The 21,580-nt window shown below is 38.8% G+C and overlaps 1 pseudogene; it reads left to right on the top strand.

Moving 5' to 3' along the window:
- Window positions 1–18,837: 18,837 nt before the first annotated feature.
- On the top strand, window positions 18,838–19,606 carry LOC122738537 (annotated as a pseudogene).
- Window positions 19,607–21,580: the final 1,974 nt, after the last annotated feature.

Consider the following 21,580-nt stretch of genomic DNA (forward strand, 5'->3'; position numbering starts at 1 on the left):
AATTGTAACATCAATCTTAGATTTATAGATCTAGAATTGCATTATTTTAATTATTGAATATGATTATAACTTTCTTTTCTTTTCTACAATGTTTATAGGATGAATGGCCGAAGTCTACTCATTTAAAATATGATGCTTATAAATCTACACTAGCTGTCAAGAGATTAAAAGAGTCCTGTACATTGGATGCAATTTATAAATTCTTATGTGACAATGTTCCTACAAAACATAAAGCCCTCCTAGAAATGGAATTTAGGATGAAGGACTTATTTGATGATTTTCATGCACATGCCGCCCTATTCATAAATTATACACAAAGTACTGCCTTGGAAGGTAATGACATTTCTTTATGCCAGAAATTAATGGTCAGATATTTCTTTAACTTCTATCAAAGGGTAAAATTATTTTAAGGTTTATACATGTAATTTTGTGATATTTACAAATCTTTAAATTCCAAAGTTGTCCTCAGCTTTATAATATTTTCAAAATTGATAAGTGTTATTAAATTATTAATATATTAATGTCTTTATCAAGTAGACATGTGACCTCTGATAGGAATGAACTTATAGTACATTGTAGCACTACAAGTTCTTGTTCCGTAATAGAATGCATCATGCTAACAGTACTAGGTTCCAGGTAAAAAGCCTAGATGGGTTCAGTCAGTAAAGCTACCAAGATTTTAAACATAGAGGGAAAACTCAATTAAGATTGATCATTGAACTAAAGATAGTTCGAAGGAGGATATTCCTCTGATAAGGTACCCTGGCCTGGGACATTTTCTCCTCAATTGTTGGGACTGCATAATCATCCCTGAACCTGTGGTAGAAACTTCTCTGACTTATATAATATTGAATGTTAGAGTAAGTAAGGTTTTGAGAGAAAGAGATCCTTTTTTATCCATCCTGAAATCTCTACTTTTTATATCTAAAAGTAGAACCACATCTTCTAGGAAGATTTAGGGTTCATGGAAAGGGATATCCTCCCAGATTCTTTTAGGTTAAACACTAGAGTAGGCACTGATGCTCTAACAAAGTAGACCCAGCCTTTTTATAGTCATGCTCTTATCCTCAGTGACCTTTCACCTTGGGCTAGGCTGTGAAATAAAATATAAACATACATATGTGTCTATATATACATACATAAAATGATATTTATGACATAGCATACACACACAACTAAAATATTATATATACGTATATATGTACATATATTTTTAAAACCTTTTGACAGTCTGTTGAAACCAATGAACCCTCTCTCAAAGTATTATTTTTTGATTCAAGAAATAAAATGGGGGCAACTAGGTGGTGCAGTGGATAAAGCACCAGCCCTGGATTCAGGAGGACCTGAGTTCAAATCCAGCCTCAGACATTTGACATTTACTAGCTGTGTGACCCTGGGCAAGTCACTTAACCTCCATTGCCCCGCCCAAAAAATTGCATAGGACTACAAAGAAAACCAATTATATTAAAATACTATTTAAATTTTTTTTTTAATTTATGAACTTAAGAATCCTTGCCTTAGGATCTATAGTGATACCAAGAGAAAAGTTAGATTCTTAGAGCTCTGAATATCTATTTGATACTATTGGTTATTTCTTCCTTTAAATTCTTTTTTTAAAAAGTAATATTTTATTTTTCCCCAGTTAGATGTAAAGACAATTTGGTTTTTTTGGTAAGGCAATTGGGGTTAAGTGACTTGCCCAGAGTCACTCAGCTAGTAAGTGTCAAGTGTCTGAGGCCGGATTTGAACTCAGGTACTCCTGACTCCTGGGCCGGAACTCTATCCACTGCGCCACCTAGCTGCCCCAAGACAATTTTTAACATTAATTTTTTTTGTTTTGGTTTGGTTTTTTTGGCAGGGCAATGGGGGTTAAGTGACTTGCCCAGGGTCACACAGCTAGTAAGTGTCAAGTGTCTGAGGCTGGATTTGAACTCAGGTACTCCTGAATCCAGGGCCAGCGCTTTAACTACAGCGCCATCTAGCTGCCCCTTAACATTCATTTTTTAAAAAGAATTTTGAATTCCAAATTTTATCTCTCCTTCCTTCCTCCCTGAGACAGTAAGCTATATGACACAGGTTATACATGTTCATTCATGCAAAACATATTACCATATTAGTCATGTTGTGAAAGAAGACACAGACCCAACAGATAGAGACATTTAAAGAGAGTGATAAATAGTTTGCTTCAATCAGCATTCAGACTCCATAATTTTTTTTTCTCTAGAGGTAGATAGCATTTTTCTTCATGAATCCCTTGGAAATTGTTTTGCTTCATTTGTTCATCACACAGTATTGCTGTTATGGTGTACAATGTTCTCCTGCGTCCACTCTTCACTTTGCATCAGTTCATATAAGTCTTTCCAGGTTTTTCTGAAATCCAACTGCTCATGATTTCTTATAGAACAGTAATATTCCATTACAATCATATACCACAATTTGTTCAGCCATTACCCAATAGATGGGCAACCCCCAATTTCCAATTCTTTGCCATGACAAAAAAGAAATGCTATAAATACTTTTGTACAAATTAATCCCCCCAAAGATGGCGCAGGAAAGGCAGTGAGCTCCCGAAGTCATGACATGATCGCTCCAAAAAACATCCAAATAATGCCATAGGAAAATGCCCAGAGCATCAAAACTCACAGAAGAATGTGCTGAAATCATCTTCTAACCAAGAACAGCTTGGAAGGTCAGAAGGAGGGAGCTGCTGTGCTGATACAGGAGTTGGGCCCAACCCCACAGTCACCCTGAAACAGATCCAGTCTCAGGAAGTCCTCACCAGAGAAGGAGACCCCCCCAGAGCCTCTGAATCAGCTGAAGCACCAGTGTCATCTGGAGCTAAGCTCACAGTCTGGTGAGTGGGCTGAGCCCTGGGCAGGGGAAAGACTACAGGGGTCTATGCTGGTGCTAAGGCAGAACTTGGATTTTATACCCCTGCTGAGAACCAGGAGGTAAGATTGGGTAGCAGTGGCCCAGGTGGGGGAGGGGCACAGGCTCATTGGAGCTAACAACCACAACACACAAAACTGGTTGATTGGCAAGTTGGTCTGGGGTCATCTAGGATCAGGAAACAGGCCAGGTGAGGGAAGAAGCTGATTCTCCTTAAATCATACCACCTGGGACTTCTTAAGCTTGGGATACTGCAGCCTGGAAACACTGCCCCACTTTAATGACCTAAAAGTCTAGTAAAAGAAAGGCAAGATGAGCCGACAGAGAAAGGTGAGGACCATAGAAAGTTTCTTCAGTAACAAGGAAGACCAAAGGGCACCCTCAGAGGAAGATGTCAACATCAGGGCCCCTATATCTAAAGCTTCCAAGAAAAAATATGAATTGGTCTCAGGCCATAGAGGTGCTCAAAAAGGACTTTGAAGATAAAGTTAGAGAGGTAGAGGAAAAAATGGAAAGAGAAATGAGGGTGATGCAGGAAAGACATGAGAAAAAAGTCAACAGCTTGAAAAGACAAATGGAAAAGGAGGTACAAAAACTCTCTGATGAAAATAATTGCCTATGAATTAGAATTGAACAAATGGAAATCAGTGACTTTATGAGAAACCAAGACACAATAAAGCAAATCCAAATGAATAAAAAAATAGAGGGCAATGTGAAATATCTTCTGGGAAAAACTGCTGACCTGGAAAATAGGTTCAGGAGAGATAATCTGAAAATTATTGGTCTACCTGAAAACCATTATCAAGGAAAGAGCTTAGACACCATCTTCCAAGATATTCTCAGGGAAAATTGTCCTGAAATTCTAGAAGAAGAAGCTAAAATAGAAATTGAAAGAATCCACCAATCACCTCCAGAAAGAGATCCCAAAAAGAAAACTCTTAGGAATATTATAGCCAAATTCCAGAGCTCTCAGGTCAAGGAGGAAATATTGCAAGCTGCCCAAAAGAAAGAATTGAAGTCCTGTGGAACCCCAGTCAGGATAGCATAAGATCTAGCAGCTTCTACATTAAAGGACCGGAGGGCATGGAATATGATATTCCAAAGGGCAAAGGAAAAGGGATTACAACCAACAATCACCTACCCAGCAAAACTCAGCATTATCTTTCAGCGGAAAAAATGGGACTTTAATGAAAAAGACTTTCAGATATTTGTGATGAAAAGACCTGAACTGAATGGCAAATTTGACTTTCAAATACAAGACCCTAGAGAACCATAAAAAATTGGAGCTGGGAGACATACCTGGGGTCGTACAGCAGGTGACTGTCTTGTGTCTGAAGCTGGGTTTTGCCTGGGATACCCCTGGGTCCAGGGAGGATGCTTTGTCCACTGTGTCACTTAGCTAGGTACATTGTTAGGGTTAAATTGAGGGGTGAAGGGAATTCACTGGGGGAGGGGGAAGGGCAGAGGTGAAATCCTACATGAAAGAAACAGGAAAAGGCTTATGGAGTAGGGGAAGAGATGGGAGAGGAGCAGGGCAGTAAATGAATTTTACACTCATCAGAAAAGGCTCAAAGACATTAAACTCATCAGAGCTGCCTCAAGGAGGGACTAACAGACCCAACTGGGTGGAGTAATCTATTTAATCTAGGCAGTAAATGAGCCTAACACTCATCAGAATTGGCTCAAAGACCTCAATCTCATTAGAATTGGCTCAAGGAGGGAATAATGTACACACTCAATTGGGTGGAGTAATCTCTCTAACCCTGCAGGAAAATAGGAGGGGAAGGGGATAAAGAGAGAGGGGCAAAAGAAGGAAGGGCAGAGTGGGGGAGGGGACAGACAGAAGCAAATCCCTTTTGAAGAGTGATAGGATGCAAGAAGATGGATAATAGGATAAATATCATGGGGAAGGGAATAGGATGGAAGGGAAACAGTTTACAATAGTAATCATGAAAAAGAGACAAGGAGGAAAACTGTACAAGAAATATTTATAGCAACTCTTGGTGGAGGCCAAGAATTGAGAAACAAGGGAATGTCCATCAATTGAGGAATGATGGAAAAAGCTGTGCTACATGATTGCAGTGGAATGGTCTTGTGCTACAGGAAATGACAAACAGTATGATCCCCCAAAAACCTGGAAAGACTAATGAACATCGATGTATAGTGAAGTGAGCAGATCTGGGAGGACATTGTGCATAGTGACAGCAGTACAGTTCAATGAGCAATTGTGAATGACTTAACTACTCTCAGCAGTGCAATGATCCAAGACAATCCCAAGGAACTAATGAGGAAGCTTACCATGCACCCCTATGGAAAGAACTGATAAAAAGAACACTTGTGGATTGTACATATATAATCTGATTGTGATCTTGTGGAGGGGGGAGGAAAGAGAGGGGGGGAGGGAGGGAGAGAGAAAAATTTGGAACTCTAAATCTTATGAAAATGAATGTTGAAAATTACCCTTACGTGTAAATGGAAAATAAAATAAATGTTTGTTGCTAAAAACAAAAAACCAAATAAGTCCCCCCGCCCATTTTTAAAATCTCTTTGGGACACAGCTTTAGTAGTGATATTGTTGGATCAAAGAGTATGCACAGTTTTATAACCCTTTGGGCATATTTCCAAATTGCTGTCCAAAGATTGGGTTAGTTCATAACCACAGTAACAATAAATTAGTGCTCCAATTTTCCTACATTTCCTCTAGCAATGATTATTTTCCTTTTTTGTCATATTAGCCAACCTGGTAGGTGTGAGGTGGTACCTCAGAGTTGTTTTGGTTTGCATTTCTCTAATTAATAGTGCTTTAAAGCATTTTTTTATATGACTATAGATAGCTTTGATTTCTTCATCTGAAAATTGCCTGTTCATATCCTTTGACCATTTAACAATTGGAGACTTACTTGTATTCTTATAAATTTTAATCAATTCTCTATATATTTGAGAAATGAAGTCTCTATCAAATGTATTTGCTGTAAAAATTGTTTCCCAGATATCCACTTGCCTTCTAATCTTGGTTGCATTGGTTTTGTTTGTGCAAAACCTTTTAAATTTAATATAATCAAAATTGTCCATTTTATATCTAGTAATGCTCTCTGTATTTTATTTGGTCATAAATGCTTCCCTACTCCATAGATCCAATAGCTAAACTATTCCTTGCTCTCCTAATTTGCTTATGGCATTACCATTTATGTTTAAATCATATACCCATTTTGATCTAATCTTGGTATAAAGTATAAGATGTTGCCCTATACCTACTTTCTGCCATAATGTTTTCCAGTTTTCCCTGCAGCTTTTGTCAAATGGAGTCCTTGCCCCCAAAACTGGGAGTTTGGGTTTATCAAACAGTAGATTACTGTGGTCATTTACTACTGAGTCTTGTGTACCTTGTCTATTCCACTGATCCACCACTCTGTTTCTTAGTATCAGATAGTTTTGATGATTACTGCTTTATAATACAGTTTGAGATCTGGTATGGCGAGGCCACCTTCCTTCATTTTTGTTTTTATTAAAGCCCTTTTTTTACATCCTGCAACTTTGCTAAAGTCTAGGATTCCCTAAGTATACCATTACATCATCTACAAAGAGAAATAGTTTTGGTTCCACATTGCTTACTCTAATTTCTTCAATTTCTTTATCTTCTCTTATTTGCTACAGCTAACATTTCTAGTACAATATTGACTAATAGTGGTAAAAATGGGCATCTTTTAAGTCCTAAGTAGTCATTTAGATGTCCCTTGCCAAGGAAGGCAAAGTCTATTGTATAACTAAGGCTGAAAGAACTGACTTTTCTTAAAGAACTAAAGCTCTGAACTGTGCTGGAACCATCTGCATATTCCAGAAAGTTTGGACCCTGTCATAAGATTCTTAGAGTAAGTAAGTTCTACTCAAATCTAAGTTCAAATCTGGCCTCAGACATGTACTAGCTGTGTGATCCTGGACAAGTCACTTAACCCTCATTGCCCCACAAAAAAACAACCAAAAAAAAAGACACATTAAAACTTAATTTACAAATATTAAAAAAAACCCACCATCCTTAGATTGAAGGCCATAACAAAACACCACACTGGTATTGGGTCAAGTTTGGTCCATGGGCCATCATTTACCAACTCCAATCTATATACTCTAGAGAAATAATTTTTAGAGGAGAATAAAAAATTTTTATCTAGAGAACTAGAAGTTGAAGTTATATCTTAAGATCTAGAATCTCAAGGGCAATCATTTTTTTCATATTTACTTATTTGTTTATTTATTTAAAGTTTTTTTCCAATAATAAACAAAAACCATCAAAATCTTTTATTTAAAAATCTGTCATATGGAAACCAAATATGGATAGCTTCATCTTGAAAATTTTTATTACTGCTTCATGGCAGTATGGATAGAGTACTATCCTATTTAATGGTGACCTATGAATGGGTAAAGCCAAGTCCTTAAGCATTTATATTCAGGGAAATCAACTCAACAATCTAATACAACCTGAATGTTGAGATTACACAAACAGGAAAGTAGTTTTATTTGAATCCCAAATGGTCTGAACTCTTGATGATTGGAATGCAAATATGTACCCTGTGAGAGGATAGTTTCATTTATGCCTACAGTTTCACTACTCCTCTTCACCAGGGAGATATACTCAGATGCAAGATTGGGTATTTTCCCCCTCCTGAAAACTTAATCCCTATAAAAATCAGGAAATGCAATGAAACATTTCCCATAAGAAATGCAATTCCATATTTATCTAGTCAGCTTCCTTTACCAGTCAGTTTGGGGGGGGGGGGGGAGGTTTTAATCTCACCTGGCCTGTTCTCTGGTCCAGAGATAACCTCAAGCCTATTTACTAAACAACCAATCAGCAAAGCTTTCTGTGGTGTGGTTCTTAGCTTTGATGAGCCTGCTCCCCTGCTCCCTTCCCCCACCTGGGCCTCCGGCCACTCAGGATTTCTTCCTTGTTCCCTGCTGCGGTGGGACAGTTGAATTCTTCTCCCCAGTCCACTAGTACCCTAGCACTTAGCCCCTGGCCAGCCATTCAACCCAACCATGTGCTTAGTTCCAGAAGCCTCCAGTGTTGCAGCCAATTCAGAGGTACTGGGACAAATTCCTCCGGCGGGTGTCTGGTGGGTCAGCCCAGGGTTAGGCTTTATTTGTGGCCTAGCATGGCCCCCTGAAATATATCTATAGCTGGAGAAAACTCTCAGCCCATATTTTTGTGTGTTTTTCTGCTCCAAGGGTTCTTTTATTGCTATTTTGGGGGTGATTGTATCAGTTCTGTGTGTTTAATGTCTTTCCTCTGTCATCTTGGCTCTGCCCATCAGTAATCTATTTTGTGATGTTTAAAATCTAAATTGTGGTTGCCTTAAATTAGAAGCTTTAGCACCAGTCCTTGGGCATTAAACATTTATTAAAGCATACAGATATTTACAAGGAGTTCAGAAAGTTAAGAAACAGAAGTCCTACCTAGCCTAGAGTTCCAGCCTTGTTGGGTTCTTCCTGAAGTCCTCCTCCACGAGCCTGCTTTAATCAGGAACTCTCCAGCAAGCTGATCGTGGAAGCTTTTTATAGGTCTGGAACAGAGGAAGTCCTTATACATTGCTTCAAGCTGATTGGTTGGCGTCATCCAAATCCATTGGTTTTGAATGTGTTCTCAAGTTGAGTTCACAGTCTAGCTTCTGAGAACAATACCGTCTTAAGGGATAGCCAGGTGTGATTACAATCCAATTAACTTGAAGTAGGCTTAATCAGCAGTCAATCACTCTCACTTGATTCAATCAGTATAGATTAATCTCCAGGTGGGTCTTTGAGTATCTGCTAAATCTCATTATTTCATCACAATTTAAAGTTTTAAGTTCCAAATTCTATCAGTCTCTTATTCCCTCCCTCCCTACCCTCCCCCCTCCCCAAGATTGCAAGCAGTCAGTATAGGTTATACATGTGCAATTATGTAAAACATTACCATATTAGTCATTTTACATAAAAAGACTCAAGTAAAAAAAAAAGAGAGAGAGAAAGTACAAAATAGCATGCTTTAGTCTGTGTTCAGTCAATATCAGTTCTTTCTCTGGAGGTGGATAGTATGCTTCATCATTAGTCCTTTGGGATTGTCTTGGATCATTGTATTACTGAGAGTAGTTAAGTCATTCACAATTACTCATAGAGCTATAATGCTGTCACTGTGCACAATGTTCTCCTGGTTCTGCTCACTTTACTATACCTCAGTTCATATGAGTCTTTCCAGGATTTTCTGAAATCATCCTGCTTGTCATTTCTTATAGCACAATAATATTCCATTATAATAATATACAACAACTTGATCAGTCATTCCCCAATTGATGGACATTCCTTCAATTTCCAATTCTTAGCCACCACAAAGAATTGCTATAAATATTTTTGTGCAGTTTTTTCCTTTTCTCTTTTTCAGAGTTACTATTGTTAACTGTTTCCCTCCTTCCTATTCCCTTTCCCATGATATTTACTCTATTATCTATTTTCTTTCACCCTATCCCTCCTCAAAAAGGATCTGCTTCTGACTACCCCATCCCCCAATCTGCCTTCCCTTCTTTTACCCCTCCCTCTTTATCCCCTTCCTCTCTGACTTTCCTGCAGGGTTAGATAGACTACTACAACTAATTGAGTGTGTATGTTATTCCCTCCTTGAGCCAACTCTGATGACATTAAGGTCTTTGAACCTATTCTGATAAGTATAAGGCTCACTCACTGCCCTGCTCCTCCCCCATCTGTCTGGTATTCCATAAGCCCTTTCCTGTTTCTTTCATGTGGGATTTCACCCCATTCTAACTCTCTCCTTCCTCCTCCTCCAGTGCATTGCTCTCACCTCTCAATTTTACCCTAAAGATGTCATCATGTGGCAGCTAGGTGACACAGTGGACAAAGCACCCACCCTGGACTCAGGAGGACCCTAGCCCAAATATGGCCTCAGACACAAGACAGTCACCCACTCTATGACCCCAGGCACGTCACCCTACTCCAACCACCCCACAAAAAAAAAGATAAACAAAAAATAAATATTTTACAGATATCATCCCTTCATAATCAATTCCCACCTGTTCCCTCTGTCTAAATTTATTTCTATCTTCTGCTCTAAAATGGAGAAAATTCTTATAAGTTAGATGTATCATCTTCTCATGTAGGAATGTAAACAGTTTAACCTTTTAACATCCCTCTTAATTTCTTTTTCCTGTTTACCTTTTTGTGCTTCTCTAGGGTCTTGTATTTGAAAGTCAAATTTTCTATTCAGTTCAGGTGTTTTCATCACAAATACCTGAAGGTCCTCTTTTTTTTGAATTCCCATTTTTTCCCCGGAAAGATTATAATCAGTTTTGCTGGATAGGTGATTCTTGGTTGTAATCCCAGTTCCTTTGCCCTCCAAAATATCATATTCCATGCCCTCTGATCCTTTACTGTAGAAGCTGCTAGATCTTGTGTTATCTTGACTGTGGCTCCACAGTACTTGAATTGTTTCTTTCTGGCAGCTTTCTGCTTTCCTTCTAATCTTGTTTGCATTGGTTTTGTTTGTGCAAAACCTTTTTAATCTAATATAGTCTAAATGATCCACTCTGCATTTCATAATGTTCTCCATCTCATCTTTGGTCCTAAATTCTTCCCCTCTCCACAGTTCTGACAAGTTATCTTTTCCTTCCTTTTCTAATTTGTCTTTGGTACCACCCTTTTTGTCTAGATGCTCTCCAGATCTTTTGATCATGACTTTCAGATAGTCCAATAATTCTTAAATTATCTTTACTGGATCTATTTTCCAGGTCAGTTGCTTTTCCCATGAGGTATTTTACATTTTCTGGTTTTTGTATTCATTTGAATTTGTTTGATTGGTTCTTTATGTCTCATAGAGTCATTAGCTTCAACTTGCTCAAGTCTAATTTTTTTTGGGGGGGGTGAGGCAATTGGGGTTAAGTGACTTGCCCAGGGTCACACAGCTAGTAAGTGTTAAGTGTCTGAGGCCGGATTTGAACTCAGGTCCTCCTGAATCAAGGGCCGGTGCTCTATTTACTGCGCCACCTAGCTGCCCCTCAAGTCTAATTTTTAAGGAGTTGTATTCCTAAATTAGCTTTTGTACTTTCTTTTCTATTTGACCAATTGTGCTTTTTAAGGAGTTGTTTTTCCCCACAGTGGATTTTTCTATCTCCTTTTCTATTTGGCCAAATCTACTTTTTAAACAGTTTTATTTTTCCAAGCTGTGTAGTTCTCTTGCATCATTCTCATTTATTTTCCCAAGTTTTCTTCTGTCTCATGATTTTAAAACTCTTTTTGTGAGCTCTTCCATGAGTTCTTTCTGGGTTTGAGGACCCTTCCCATTTTTCTTTGGAGTTTTGCCCATAGGTGTTTTGACATTGTTGTCCTCTTCTGAGTTTTTGTTTTGATCTTGACTATCACCATAATAACTTCCTATAGTCAGATTCATTTTTTGTTGTTTTTTGCTCATCTTTTTTTGGATTTTTCCTTTTTTCTTAAATTTGAGTCCTGCTCCCAGGTTGGAAGGGACACTGTCTCAGGCTTCTTGTGCTAGGTACTATAGGCCCTGGCTGCTTACCAGGTGCTGCACTGATGTTGCCCTGTGGCTTCCTCATCCCATCCTCCCCTTTCATCTCCCTTTCCTCATTCTGTTGGCTGCTGCTTCTACTGAGGTCCTACCCAGTATCTTTCAGGCCTGGTTGCAGTTCTGTAATATATGCTGGCCTTGTCCTTTAAGGGTTTATGGAGGCTGTTTTGACTACAGGTGGGCATTGGGGTGGGAATTTTGATCTGATCATCTGCTGCCCTCCAAAAATACCTTCCTAACTTCTCTGATTGGGTGCTATGGTATCAAAAGGAAATAGTCTTTTCCATCCTTTTTAGCTCTGAAGTTGTGCTCTTTTAATCTCTGCTTAGTAAAGTTGTTTTTATTGAATTTTATGGTGTAAGAGAGTCTCATTGCTTTCTAACCCCTTAGTCTGAATTATTGGACTCACCTGGAATAGACTTGTCTCGGAATACAATAGTTATGTCAGAGCAAGAGTATTATAGAGACACAAGAGGTGATTGTTAAATTTTCAACGTGAGAATTTACAAATCAGGACTTGACTTATTGTTTTGTTTGTTGTCTAGACTTAAGAAAATGATGGAAAAAATTTCAGGAATGCAGATTAAACTTTAAAGTGTACCTACATTTTTAAACCAGTACACTCCTGTGTCAGAGGCATAGTTTTCCAATATTTTTCTTATAAAAAGCAAGACTGAGTGTGGTACTTGTGAGAGGAAGTCCTTTCCATTGAAGATTTTTTCTTCACGAATTGATGAAAAGCTAATTCAGTGATACCCTCAGAGAATAGATTCAAGCTGCCTGTAGAGAAGACACAAAGGCCCCAGTACACATATCTCTGCCTCCATTTCAGGAAAGCCATCCCCAAAGTACTACTGCATTAGGAATGCACCCTAGGGCCTAGGTTGTAGTGGCTGCTGGCAGGGTGCAGTTCCAAGAAGTGTTACCTGCTGTAAACAAAACAGAATTTGACCTCAGAGACTTGACCCATTCATGGATTATGCAGAGAGCCAACCACCTGACCCTTAAACTAAGTAGGAACAGGAAATATAAGAGTTCAACATGCCCTCCCACCTGAGTCCACAAGAATCATGGGCCCAGACAGGTGACAGTAATTTTGAGCTGCAGGATGATTGGTTCCTGCTGAGGCCTTAAGAGTCTAAACCTCCAGTTGCAATAGGTAGGAAGCTCATGCACCTGGAGCTAAAAGAGATGGATTGACATGGGGCCCATGTATGTTGGGAGACAGAGGAAAAGAAGGTTCCACTGTAGATTCTAGTTGTGTAGAAACTATTTTGAATGCAGTTTCTAAGGACTTTTCTATTTGCTTGGAGAGGTAATGGGCCTGCCAGATTGTTATATGGACATGGCCTCTAACATTCAGCTGTTCTTACTTAGGACTGACCCATGCTCCATCCCTTCCCCTGCCCCACCCACTCATCCAGTTTCATGGGCTTTTCAGGGTCCAAGGTAGCAGAGTAGAGCTAGGTCTTTATCCACATGCCCTGCCAAATGACTGTGCTTATAATGTCAGTCCATTTCCTACAGCTTAATAAATCCCTAAAATGATCTGCCAGGATTTCCAGGAACCGATCCATTTCAAGATGGTTCCTGGCAATAGATGTCAACAGGTGCTGGCAGATTCCATGACTGACCTCTGCTGCAGCTGGCAGAATTAGGATTTGACAGTTCAAGCTCACATCAGAGAGTCCAAATAAATGTTTCAAAGGGTCTCAGAAGACTCTTCTCAGTGACGTAGGGCCTGACCTCATGAGTCCTGACAAGCTCCATGCCATCAAGGTTACCTTGATCTCTTCACTTATATAGAGATGGACTTTCTATGGCACAGGAACATGAACATTTTTGTTTGGGACAAAAAAAAAAAACTCCTAAAAACTCAGTGACTAGGCTGGAAAACTTCAAGAATGAGGGGACTGCTCTGCTTTTACCAAAGGCAGATTTGCAGCTTCCACCTGTTCCCAAAGACAGTCATTTTCCTTTCCAGTATACAACCTTTCACTGGTGTATAGGGTTCTTGGCTGAACTTTGGGGCAGCTGTTGCTGAAATCATAGCTCTCACAACTTCCATTGAAGAGTCACAAGGCCACAGCTGCAGGCAGTATTAGGGAGTAATTCAACTATGTGACCAGGCAAATTCAAAACACTGTACCTCAACGAAGCCTAAGGTTGGTGTTGGTGTTGGTGTTGGTGTTGGTGTTGGTGTTGGTGTTGGTCAGTTGTTCAGTCATTTCTGACACTTTGTGACTCCATTTGGGGTTTTCTTGGCAAAGATACTAGAATGGTTTGCCATTTCCTTTTTCAGCTCATCTTACAGATGAGGAAATGGAGGCAAACAGAGCTAAGTGACTTGCATAGGGTTACATAGCTAGTATGTGTCCAAGGCTAGATTTGAACTAGGGAAGATGAGTCTTCCTGACTTGAGGACTAGCACTCTATCCACTGTGCCATTTATCTGCCCTAACCAGGGCTACATAATCCCATGGGGTTTTTTTGGTGGGGCAGTGAGGGTTAAGTGACTTGCCCAGGGTCACACAGCTAGTAAGTGTCAAGTATCTGAGGCCGAATTTGAATTCAGGTCCTCCTGAATCCAGGGCCACTGCTTAATCCACTGTGCCACCTAGCTGTCCTGGATAATCCCATAATTCTTAAGCAAACCAAGGAGACAATTAGGAGGTAGTTGGAACAGTTAATTAGAAACTAGATTTTCTGAGACGAAGATAATGAGAAAATGATTCTAGAAGACAAAGTATACCTAGGTCAGGGCAGTAGGATATATAGAATAAAGGAGAGGAAAAATATTGAAATTAAATTGTGGTTCATTCAAGAGATTATTAAGCACATAGGCAGTCTATCTAGGGAGAAAGTGATAGGCACTTCCATAGTCAGAAACACAGTCCTTTTTCAAAGCAAGGGTAACTAAACTGGCTCAGGATGGAGGCAAGAATAAGTGAAGAAAGTGATCACAGAGAGTAGCTGCGACCATGGCAAGAATGAGTGAAGAAAGTGATTACAGAGAGTAGCTACAACCAATTAGAACATTTGACTTATTCAAAGGTGAAGGACTCTATTAGCAGCCAGCTGCCTTAGAATCATATATTTGCAGAGTTAGAGAGCAACCAAGAAATCAGCTAGTCTAATGCCTTCCTGAATCATAAATTCCCTGAACAACATCTCTGACAAATGGTTGTCCAGGACCACCCCCAACACCTCCAGAGACAAAAAAATCTCACCACCCACCCCTCCTTTAATCACTTTCCTTCTCTCAAAGTGGTCCATTCAATTTTTATACAATCCCAATTGAAAAAGAAATTGGGCTCCTTGTAAATTCTAATCACTGGTCTTTAGTCTACCCCCCAAGTCCAAATAGAACAAATCTAATCCCTCTTCCATATGACAATATGTCTCAAAAATCTTAGTGAAATTTTAATTTTAAGCTAATATACATTAAGTACTTAAGCTATGTAAGCTATATCCACTACATTTGCTTAAATATCTAAGCTTATATGAGATTAAAGCTGTACCTTTAAGTTTAAAATTTAAAACCAAAGGTTTTGAGGATATGCTGTATTTAAAGACATGTTCCACCCCTGACATATTTTCATTTATATCCAGTTCCCTCAATGACATAGTTTTTGAATTTTCTCATCCCCATCTTCCAGACACATTCCACCTTCCCAGTATCCTTCCTAAAATATAGTGTTTAGAACTAGATACTATAGTACCAAAATTCTTTGGTCAGAGCATAGTATCACTTTTCTGATCAGAATTCTTTGGTCAGAGTATACTATCACTTTTCTTGTTCTCAATGCCTATTTCTCTTAGTATTGACAAAGAGAGGTAGCCTCAGAGTGAGGGAGACCTGAGCTAAAGTCCTATCTCTGCTTAATACTGGCTAGGTAACCCTGGGAAAGCACTTGATCTCCCAGTTGTGCCAGACAACTCTCAAAAACTATAAATTGTAGAACAAATGTCACACTGCATTGGTGAAGGGAGTTTTCCCACCCTGGAGTTCCCAACACAGTGAAATCATAGTTCTGGACCAAGAACCCCCCCCCCCCACACACACACACAATTTTTATTTGATTCTCATATCCCAGTTTTTATTCCTACTAAACTTACACTCCATTAAAATTCCTAGGTCTTTTTTTTTTTTTAACATGAACTGCTTTCTGGAAACCTCTTTTCTATCTCATACAGTTTTCTGTAGGGGATTTTTTTGGTGGAAAGAAGACCCCTGTATAGGACTTTTTATATTTATCCCCATTAAATTATGCCTTCATAGCTTCATTTCTCTTTTCTAAGTTGTTGAAATCTTATTAGATTCCAACTGTGTTATCCCATGAATTATAGTTCTTCCTCCCAGCTTCATGTCATTCACAGACTTTATAAACGTGTCATCCATGCTTTCATGCAAGCCATTAATTAATTAAATTTCTTTAGTACAACAAGGCCAAAGATAGACCTCTGAAGCCTTCTGCTAAGACCTTACTTCTAGGATTGACTGATCCAGTTAGCGATATTCTTTAGATTCCATTCAAAACATAATTAGATATATGATCATTTACTTTACATTTATTTCCTCATCCTGTCAATGTGAAAATTGTAAGAGACTTTGCCCGATGCCTTGATGAAATCCAGATAGTCTATATACATGGGCATTCCCCTGACCAACCAAATCTAAAAATCTTCAAAGAACCTATGAGGTGTTAACATGATCACCTCTTCTATTTCTAAGAGCTCTTAAATTATCCTTTTAATCATCCCTTTAGAGAATTTTACCAGACATCCATAAAAAATTGGGGAAATAGTTGTCATTCTCTAATCAATTCATCAAAATCATTTGCTACATTACCTACCACATGCCAAGCACTGTGTTAGGTAAAAAGACAATGATGAAATAGTTCCTTCCCTCCAGGAGCTTACATTTTATCAGGGAAGCCACATACATACAATGTCTCAAAAATCTTAGTTCAATTTTAAGCTTTAAAATTTAAAAGTCCTACTTGGATGGAAAGTGACCCTGGGTTCTTGAGGACTATGCCAGTAGTGTACAAGCTCTATTTCTACCATGTGGAAAGTTTTAAATTTAAAACTGCACTAAGACTTTTGGAATACCTTGTGTAAATATACAATATAAAAACAAATTCAAAGTGATACAAGATAAAAATTGAGTGAGGAGGGCATTAGCATCTAGGTGGATCAAGAAATGCTTTATGTGGTATAATGATCAAACGCAAATAGAAAAGGGGAGGGGAACTAAACTGTAGGTAAGGCTAAATATTAACTTAGAAAACCACATTTTTAGCATTATCTTCCATTGTATTTTATTTATTTTGTTAAATGTTACATTTTAATGTAGTTTGGCCACGAAGGGTCCTTGTTTGATACCTCTGGTGTTATAACATGGTCCTTGAGCTGAATTTTGGAGGAAATTAGATTTTAAGAAGCAAAAATAAAAAGGAACAGCATTTTTAGGTAGGAGGGATAGTCAGAGAAAAGGCATAGAAATGGAGGATGTGATGTAGTTTGTAAGGAATAATAATAAGATTGGTCAGGTAAGACCACAGAGTTCATGCAAAGAATTAATGTATAACAAGGTTGTAAATGTAGGTTATGAAAGGCTTTAAAAGCCAAAGAGTTTCCATTTGATCCTAAAAGCAATAGGAAGCCAATGACATTTATTGATTAGGGGACTAAAATAGTCAGATCTTCATTTCAGGAAAATCACTTTGATGGCCTTGTGGAGGATGTTGAAGCAGAGAAAAACTTGAGTAAGGGAGGACAATTAGGTGATAAGGGAAAAGATGGAGTCAAGAGGTATTATGGTGATAGAAAGAAGCTGGAATTTTTAACTGATAGGATATGTGACGTTAGCAAGGTAAGTCAAAGATGACCCCAAGGTTCTGAGCCTCCATGACTGAATGGATGGAGGTAGATACTCTCTTACAAAAGAGAGTTCAAAGTTCATAAAGGGGGGGGGTATGGAGGGAAAGTTAGGTATTGTTCATATTGAACTCGAGGTACCAATCCTGCATGATAATTAGTGGGTAACTTTAGAGAAAACAGTTTCAATTGTGTGGTGAAATTGGAAATCAGATTGTAAAGGGGGTGTGAAGGGAGGAAGTGGAGACAAGTGTGGACAACTTTTTCTAGTAGTTTAGCTGTAACAGAGAAGAAAGATTAGGATAATTGCTTGAAGGGATGGTAGGATCTAGTTAACTTTTTTTAAAGGATGGGAATGTTTGAAGACAGCAGGGAAAGATAATAAATTGGGAAAGAATGAAAATAAGAGAGGAGGCATCCTTTATGAGCCATCTGTGGGAGATGTGAAAGGATTGGATGAAGCATCATTTCTTCATCATAGACTGAAATAAAGGAGGAGGGAATAGAGGACAATGTCAGGTTTTGAGATGTAGAAAAGGAGAGAAAAAAGTTCATAAAGTAGGACCTTTCATTTTCTCAAGACATTAGGAAGTGGGGTCCTCATCTCTCATGCAGCATCTGCAGTTTGCCACAGTTTCCCAATGGCTAAACAGTCACAATGACAATTTATTTCAGTGCCTGGGAGATGGTAATTGAATCCACTGAAAGATAGTAGAGTAATGGGGAAAAAATGAAGGACCTGGAGTCAGGAGAAACCTGATTTTGAATGCCCCATCTGAATGCCTACTAGCTGTTTGAATATAGCCAGGCCTCTTAACTTCTGAGTTCCTTAGCTCTTAATGCATGTTAGCTTGGCTTGACTTGACTTACTACCTGTAAGTACTGACCTTACAGAATTGTTCTGAGGAATGAGATAACATGGGTAAAGTAATTTGTAAACTTTGACATAGCTATATAATTGTGAGATATTACTGAGAGAACTTAAGGGATCTAGTTCCATCTCCTCACATTAAGTTTCTGTTTACTGCCAGTTATTTTTAGTCTATCATTTCCTTGTCTGCAGTCAGTCTCTTTGGTATGGGGGAAAAAAAGTAAAACAGAAATTGAATAGTTTTGTCTTCTCTCTGTTGTCTGTTTTTATCTCCCCTTCTGCCCCAAAAGAGTTCTATCCTTTCTTTAGTCTTCTTCTTGGCCTCAATATAGCTTTAAAAAAAAAAAACAAACCAAACACCTTTGTTCTTATCTGTAAAAATCAATTGTTAGACTTAGCTCACGTAAGACTTTATGCTTCCTTAGTTTTTAATAGGATATGGCTCATCTCTGACCTCCTAGTTATTCTTCCCATGAATAGTCATGGACTTATTAACAAGGAACTTTTCCCTCCCTTCCTAACACCCCCTGCCCCCAAACACACACTCACACAGACCTAAAGTAAGCTGTTAGGGACACTCCATCTTCTGAAATTATCTTGTCAAAAATAATCTCTGGGGCGCTGTTTAAAGATGGCAGCAGAGGAACCTCAGCAGCAGAAGCAGAGCCGCTGGCCAGCAACTCCGAAGGCATTAACTGTTTAGCCTACAATGAAGCCATCATGGCCCCACAGGACCGAATTCAGCAAGAAATTGCTGTCCAGGATCCACTGGTCTCCAAGCATCTGGAGCTCTCTGTGCTTTACAGAGAGTATGTGGGAAAACAATAACATCTATCAACAGAAAATCAAGAATCTACACAAAAAATACTCTTACATCCGAATGACCAGGCCAGATGGCAACTGCTTCTACGGAGCCTTCGTGTTCTCCCACCTGAAGGTCCTTCTGGAAGACAGCAAGGAGCTGCAAAGGTTCAAGAGCAAAGAGGACCTGGTGTCTCAGGGCTTCACCGATTTCACAATTGAAGATTTCCACAACACGTTCACCGACCTGATTGAGCAGGTGGAGAAGCAGACCTCCATGGCCGAACTGCTGGCTTCCTTCAATGACCAGAGCACCTCGAACTACCTAATGGTCTACCTGTGGCTCCTCACCTCAGGCTACCTGCAGCATGAGAGTCAAGGAGTTTTGTCAGCAGGCGGTGGAGCCCATGTGCAAGGACAGCGACCACATCCACATCATCATGCTGGTGCAGGCCCTCAAAGTCTCCATCCAGGTGGAATACATGGATCACAGAGAAAGCCGTACCAATACCACCAACCCCCATGTCTTCCCAGAGGGCTCCGAGCCCAACGTGTATCTACTGTACAGACCCGGACACTACAACATCCTTTACAAATAGGTAGGAGCTCGCCTGGGGCCTTGCCCGCTCCTGCTCCCCCACCCCCTCCCGCTAACTGGCATGACCTTACATGTTTTATTAAAGGGGATGCTGGTGGAGGGGAAAAAATAATCTCTGATTTCTTCATAAATCCAGATAACATGACTAAAAATATCTTATTCTACCACTGTGCTGGAAGAAACGATGAGCTGGTGGATTTCAGAGAAACCTGGAAGGACTTACATGAACTGATGCTGAGTGAGATGGGCAGAACCAGGAGAACATTGTACACAGTATCAACAACATTGTGTGATGATCATCTGTGATAGACTTGACTCTTCTCAGAAAAACAGTGGTCCAAGATAATTACAAAGGACTCATGATGGAAAATGCTCTCCAAATACAGAAAAAAGAACTGTGGAATCTAGATGCAGATTGAACCATACTGTTTCTATTTATTTGTTGTTTTTCTTTTTTCTTTTTTGAGGTTTTTCCCTTTTGTTCTGGTTCTTCTTTCACAGCATGACTAATGCAGAAATATGTTTAATGTTATTGTACATACATGACCTATGTCAGATTGCTTGTTATCTTAGGAAGGGAGGGTAGGGAGGGAGAAAAATTTGGAACTAGAAATCTTATAAAAACAAATGTTGAAAACTATCTCTACATGTAACTAGAAAATAATAAAGTACTTTTATGACTAAAAATGTTTTAAAATATCTTATTCTCTAGACATATGAGGCCTGATCTGGGGGAAAAAACATTAAATACTTCTCTTGGAGGAGGGATAAAAACTAGTGCTTTAAAAAATGTACCAGTAGAAAACATTTTTAAAAAATAAGAATAGTATTTTAAAAGTGTTATATCAATGTAGTTCAGCATAACACTATTCTGAGGCCAAAATTGAAGAACATTAGAGAAATTAGAGGAAATGTGGTATGTTGAACAGTGGAAAGATAAGTTGACAAAGAAAAAATTGAATTTTTTATTTGTAAATATAATCATTTGGGACGTGATGACATTTTAGAAAGAAAATAGAAAAATTATTAGTAAAATTTGTGAATGTTTTATTACTTTTAATTAGCTATTAAAGAAGAGTTTAGGGGCAGCTAGGTGGCACAGTGGATAAAGCACTGGTCCTGGATTCAGGAGTACCTGAGTTCAAATCCGACCTCAGACACTTGACACTTACTAGCTGTGTGACCCTGGGCAAGTCACTTAACCCCCATTGCCCACCAAAAAAAAACAAAAAAGAAGAGTTTATTGAGTACTTTCTATGTGCCTAGCACTGTGCTTATCAAGATAATAGATTGATATTCATTAATAATCTAGGCCAAGGTTTCTTAACCTAGGTCTATGAACTTTTTTCTTTTATATCTCAAAAATTGTATTTCAATGTAATTGGTTCCTCTTGTCATCTACCAGATGGCCAGAACGATCCATGGCAAACATGCAAAAAAAAAAAAAAAGTTAAGAACTTTGATATAGTCTAAGATTCATTTGAATTTTGCAAAGATAATTTCCAATATTTAGTTTCTCAACCTCTACAAAGTCCTACTTTGATGAGAAGTAATCCTGGGATCTTAAAGGCTATGCTAGTGAAAATTTCTACCATAGTGGAAAGACTTCCAGTACGGTCTTGGCAACCGCCTATACTAGTGTCAGTTTTCTGAGGACCAATCTAGAGGCTGATCACTACTAATTTGTTCAATTGGCAATGGATTCTTTGGCCTCAAAAGCCAATGAACAAAGGAAAAGACAAAATGGCCCTCAGCCCTATGTAGCTCACTTCTGCTCACTTCAGTAATGGTGGTAGAGCAGTCAGAAATGAGAAGGTACAAAGAATCAACTTTTAGACTACCTATAAACCACAACAGCTTTTACTCTAAATGTGAGATCTTTGTCCAGCAACCAATAAGTGAAGGAACTGAATTATATCAACCTTAGCATTCTTGCTATAAATGAAACCAGGTGACTGTAAACAACTTACATTCT

This window comes from Dromiciops gliroides, chromosome 2 (assembly GCF_019393635.1).
Source record: "Dromiciops gliroides isolate mDroGli1 chromosome 2, mDroGli1.pri, whole genome shotgun sequence".
NCBI classification, from domain to species: Eukaryota; Metazoa; Chordata; class Mammalia; order Microbiotheria; family Microbiotheriidae; genus Dromiciops; species Dromiciops gliroides.